Genomic DNA, 6,165 nt, shown 5'->3' with positions numbered 1-6,165 from the left:
CTAGGCAAACTGGAAGGCCATATGCAGTAGAAGAAACTGGCAAAAGCAGAAAATTGTTGTTGTGGCACAACTGGCGCAGTGGTTACATGCCTGTATTGCAGCCACTCACTCAAAACCATAAGGTTGCGAGTTCAATACCAGGGAAAGGGCTCAAGCTTGACTCAGACTTGCATCCTTCTGAGGTCGCTAAAATGAGTACCCAGATTGTTGGGGGCAATTAGCTTACACTTTGTAAACTGCTTAGGGAGTGCTTAAGTGCACTCAAATGTACTTGCTATTGCTGTTGTTGTTGATGATGATGGTGGGGGGGGGGTAATTTTTATAGCCCTCCCAATATCTAAGGAACTCAGAGCTGCAAGCAATGAAATCAATTACAAGAGCTTAAAAAATTTAATGGAGTAATAATAACTGAAATAGACTAAAGCATGTGGTTTTAAACTGCTTAAATTGACTTTATATGTACAGCCTGAGATCTTGTGATATAGAGTGGGGTAGAAGAACAGACAGATAGAGAAGACAGTCCCAGGAGACAGGGAACAGCCAAACCTGACTAGAATTCTATTGTGGGAAATTAATGTCAGAGGTTAGTGCTGCTTGTAACATTAGCACCCTGTTGCCCACCGCTATTAGATTAACCTGGGCAGGCGCTGTCACCTGTCTTCCCATAGAGGTTGCTTCTCCTGGGGTCTGATCAAAACTGGCCAGATCTTTGTTGTCAATTTTGCCTCAAGTAGGGAATCATCCTACCAGATCTGGATGCCTCAGTAGAATTTGCTGCCAGTGCCAGAAATAAGTGGGGGAAGAAGAATTGTTGTGAATCTCATGGATGCAGAGAGGATTTCACCAGTTCTGACCCCTAGATAACTTTGTAGTCCTGCACAACAGGACTGTAGTCCAGCAGAACAAATTTGTCTCCCCCTCCTCATGGGTGGAATATTTTAAAAGAAATTCCTCTATGCCTGTGTATCTGACATAATCAGAGATGGTACCTAGAAAAGGGGAACTTCTTACCATTCTGCTTCATGTGATAAGACAGCATCCCTGTTAAAGATCTCTGAGCAATGTACTAAAATATTTGCAATGAAACAGGGTTTTTCTAGGGCATGTCATTGTAAAATCACATGCAGTTCCACTTAACTGACATCAGGCTCTAATGGCTGCTGGTTTTTAGCTGGTTTTTATATATGGAAATTCTGCCTTTTATCTTTGATCCCTGATCTCTCTCGTTATTAAATTACAGGCTGACCCGGTTAATCCACAGTTGATTAATACGCACTGAATGTCTGGGTATCAGAAAGATTTCATCTGTCTCATGGCATGTACTGTGTGTACCAGGTTATTTTTTAATCTGATTTTTTATTTATAAAGCAAAAAATCTGAATAAAGTATGCACACTGGGGAGGGATTAAACATGTCTGGCTGTCACTGTTCACACAACAAGACAATCCTCTGTGCCTGAGACTTCAGGTCGAAACTCCTTTGGCAGGTTTTCCAATACTGGGTGAGAATCCGATTCTCAGTAAGGCTCTTTTGTGCTGTTCTGGCAGCACAAGAAGGCTAAGAGCCAGTTCATCTGTTCTTAAAAGATTGTGTGTTTCTAGTCAAGAAGGAGCTACAATCTTATATGAATTCCTTCCTCAAATGCTGTACTGCTTCTACAAACTGGTTTATAGTTTCCAACAGGACTAGATTGATGGTGGGTTAAGTTGTATGCCTTATTGTGTTGCTTGCTGCTAAAACTTTGCTTTGGATTCAAGCTCCACACAGATATTAATAATGGCATGTAAAGCTCTCTTATACTGCATTAAAATAAGTAATTGTGGTTTCATGTGTGCACAGCAATCTCTCCCTTCACAGCCTTGCATTCTCTCAGAAATTAGAGGTACTAGATAGTATGACAAAAATATTCCTGCACTGACAGTCAGGTTATATGCATAAGGCAGTTCCTGCAGTGAACCTACTGTGTTTCTCTGGAAGTCTAGAAATAGTAACCCCAGGGTCTGCATCACTTGTAGAATCAGAATAATGCTTCAGTTGGGGGCATCTGTTTTATTTTAATGTAGTATATGGGAGCTTACAGAAACAGTAACGGACCTTCAGTTTATTAAACATGTTATGAACATCTTGGCAGGCTTCTAGTCACAGGCCTGCAGCAATGTTTCTCCTAGACCTGTAATGGCGAACCTATGGCTCATGTGCCCTCTCTGGCACATGATGCCATTTCTGAGGTCACACCGATAGATGGGAGACAGCTAAAGGCATGGGAGGGTGTAGGAAAGAAGAGGAACAGATTCACGCCTCTTTCTTCTCTTTTCCTCGCCCTTCCAGGCCTTCAGCTGCCTTGAGATGTTAGCATTTAGCTGTCTCTGGGGAGGAAGGTGAAGACCTGGGAGCACGGGAGGAATAGGAGAAACAGAAGTGCGCCCGTTCCTCTTCTTCCCCCCACCCTCCTGGGCCTTCAACTGTCTCTGGGGAAGTCCTGCCCCCAGAAGATGGAAGTCCCACCCCTGGAAGTCCCATCCCCCTGGCACTGGATAACAACTGGTGTGGGAATGCCTTTGAGTTTGGGCACTTGGTCACTAAAAGTTTCACCATCACTGTCCTAGATTGAAGGAAAAACAAGGGGGAGAGAAAAAGAAATTTGGAAGCTAGATTGTTGTAATAGAAGATTGAACAGTTCATTCTCTGACTGGATGTATCACATGTATGGGGAGGAGCAGTGAGGAACAGAGTTGAGATGCCAGCATGGTGTAGTAGTTTGAACATTGGACTACAACCTTGGAGACCAGGGTTCAAATCCCTGCTTGGCCATGGAAACCCACTTGGTGACCTTGGGCAAGTCATTCTCAGCCTCAGAGAAAGGCAAAGGGAAACCCTCTCTGGGCAAATCTTGCCAAGAAAACCCCATGATAAATTCACTTTAGGATTACCATAAGTTAGAAACAACTTCAAGGCACACATCATTAACAACAACAACAAGGGTTAGACAACAACAAGGGGCTCTTCCATTATTTTTGCTAGACTGCTGTGCCTGACATACATCACTGTTAGATAAGCTGTCTAGGGCTGATGGGAATGGACCACACATCCCCCATCTTAAGTTAGTAAACCCTCACACCAACATGAATATTGAAAGAGGCATTGTAAATTATTCCTCCTGACGTTAGTTTCAAAATTGGATGTTCTTATTACCAAAATTAGATGTCTTCCTATCAGTATCCTTTCCCCATGAGCATATTCATTCTTATGAATTCTCACAAACCATCACCATGGTATACATAGGGCCCACACATATGCTCTGTGGACATTGTCTGACACATATGAGGACAGCATTCCCAGTTGCATGATGCAACTAAATGAGAACTCAGGAAAGATGGGTGGGCAAGCAGGTTAGGTGGATGGAGGGAGCCACACAGCAGGAATCTTACCTCTTGGGATTTCCACTTCTCCCACATAAACATACATGAAGAAAAAACGTGCAGATTTGTCGACTTCAAATTTATGAGCTGGCACAGAATCAGTGTGAGGCAAGATGAAATCCTTTGGGCATACTGTGGGAGAAATGATGAAAGCTAGATCAAAACCCAGAGATCCTGGCCAGACTTAAAATGTCTTGAGGTCATTAGAAAGGAGGAAGCTGTTGTCTCCCAAACCATTTTTTTGCTGGTCCTTCACTCACTCAATGTTTTTACTTGTTCTGCATGAGGTTTAATACTGATATGCCATAATCCACAACCTTAGAGTGCATCCATTCTACAAACATTTGGACATTAGAATGAAATGCACTATAAAGACTGAATGTTGTTTGAAGTTCCAGTTGTATAACATCCATAAATATAAAAAAAAAATCAAATGAATATCAAAATTAAGTGGGATGTGCCTCTTGAAGACACTATAAACTGCTTGTTGAAGTCAGATCAAGTTTCCATCTAGGTTAGCATTGTCTCTTGACCTATCAGATGTCTCTGGGAAGATTGCAAACAGATTATAATGGGAAGAATATCTCATCTGTCCTCAGCATCTGGTGATAGAGAGATAGTTCTATAAGCAAAGGTTTTGTGTTTGGTTTTTGTTTTTCACCTTCATGGTTTATAGTTATTAATAGGTCTATCATCCATGAACAAATATTTCTTCCAAACCAGCTAAACCAATGAACATCATTACACTTTGCAGTAACGAATTCCATATGATCATTATGCACTGCGTGTAGTGCTTTCTTTTATGTGTCCTGAATTGAGACAGCACTCCATGTTTGGCCTCAGGCGTCAAATTGGGTTCTCCTCTGTTCTCTATGGTTACTTGGGTTTTGAGAGGCATTCAGTATTTTCATTGAGCTGTCTAAACAAATACTATCCAGTAGTTGTATTGTTGTTGACACAGAGGAACAGTAAACTACTGAACTACAAAGGCATTGCTTGTAAACTGCTGACAGGCTTGATGGAATCCACTGAAGTTTTATTGAAAGATCTTCATTGTCCTTTTAATAAATGAAGCATAATCTGTCTTGCTTCTTTACACAAGCTCTTTCAGGGATGAAATAATTGCACACTTCATCATTAAACAAATGTGTTGCCTGCACCCTCAAACAGAAAAAGTAAACTAAACTAAAAAGTATACTAAAATATTTTTCATTAACTAAAGCTAGAAACACTGTGCTATAGCTAGAAACTATAGCTAGAAACACTGTGGATTTTGTAAATTCCTTCCTTCCAAATATGTTATCAATATTGTGCATGGTCCAGCAAAGTTAAGCACTCTGCTGATTCAAGTATAATCATTTGAAAGAAAGAGAACCATGTGGATCGCTTTTAGCTCATAAGAGGAAAGGTATAGATAAATATTGTGTCAAATAGATTCTGGATTCCAGTTTTTGCAAGGTGAAATGATGGCAGAAGTTAGTAAAAGTTAACACATGAAGAAAAGAGGTTATACAAATACATTTACTATGCCTTCCTGCCCAGGAGCAAGGCAGGGGTCTTATTTTCAGTTCATTAAGTGTGTGTATTTTGTCTACAAAATCCATCTTTTTGTTCTTTAAATAGAATTCAGAACGATTTAACAACTTCAGATAAATTCAAATTCTCACCCCCCATGAAGATGAAGGAGCATCTTCAATAAGCAGCAATAAGAAAAATATAGCAGCAAGTCATGAAAAAACTGCCCCCAATACAAAAGTAAAAAAGAATAGAAACAATCAAGTACAATCTGTACCATGCCCTTCTGAAAAACCAGGGGTTAGCTTAGGCCCCATACAGACAGACCAAAATAAAGCTGCTTTGGGTCACTTTGGAGGTATGTTGTTTAAATGATACATGCGTCCTAAGAGTCTGGAAGCCACATCGAAGCCATGCTCCAGTCCTAAGGACTGGAACATGGTTTTGCCACAGCTTCTGGAGTATTAGGATGCATGCATCATTTAAACAACATACCTCCAAAGTGACCCAAAGCAGCTTTATTTTGGTCTGTCTGTATGGGCCCTTAGATATCTTTTTTTAAAAACGTTCATTGATAAGGGGTAGGCAGATCCTCCTACGAACAGTAGTCCTTCCTTCACCCCATATATCTTTTTTTATTCCTTCTTTCCTTTTTCCTTCCAGTTCATGTTAAATGTCCTGGGAAATCAATAAAATCTGTTTGCAAAGAAAAAAATAGGGAGCTGAATTTCTCATAACGATCACGGAGGTAAAAAAAGAAATACAGGCCTTTTTCAAGGTCTCCTTTGTAGCTGCAAAAATACTAGAGCCAGGGGAAAAGTTACATTTTGGGACTATAGCTATAAAAATCCCACAAGAACTGTGAGAGAGGTTGTCCAGAAAAGTAACTTTTCCAAGCTCTGGAAAATACCAATAACCTTTGCATTTAATTCATTTTGTACATTTAAAATAATGTAGCTTAATTTTATGATCATCTGTCATATGCAATAAAAGAGGTATCATATTTATGAAATAATGTCACCTTTCTATGCAGGACTGCTGTGTTATGATAATTTCTAGGAAATCACTGAACACTGGAAAGCAGTGTATCAGTTTAAGTAAAGCCTTACTTTCGTTTTGTTTCATTTTGTTAAAAGGAATAAAATCCTAGCTTGTGGAACTCACTGCTACAGGATACCATTGAGACAAATAACTTAATAGGATTAAAGAAAAATAAATGGTGACTAAGTGG

Source organism: Sceloporus occidentalis, unplaced genomic scaffold (genome assembly GCF_023333645.1).
Source record: "Sceloporus occidentalis isolate IW3139 unplaced genomic scaffold, rSceOcc1.0.p SCAF_3, whole genome shotgun sequence".
Taxonomy (NCBI): Eukaryota; Metazoa; Chordata; class Lepidosauria; order Squamata; family Phrynosomatidae; genus Sceloporus; species Sceloporus occidentalis.
The sequence above is the reverse complement of the archived record's forward strand: the minus strand, read 5'-3'. Positions refer to the sequence as shown.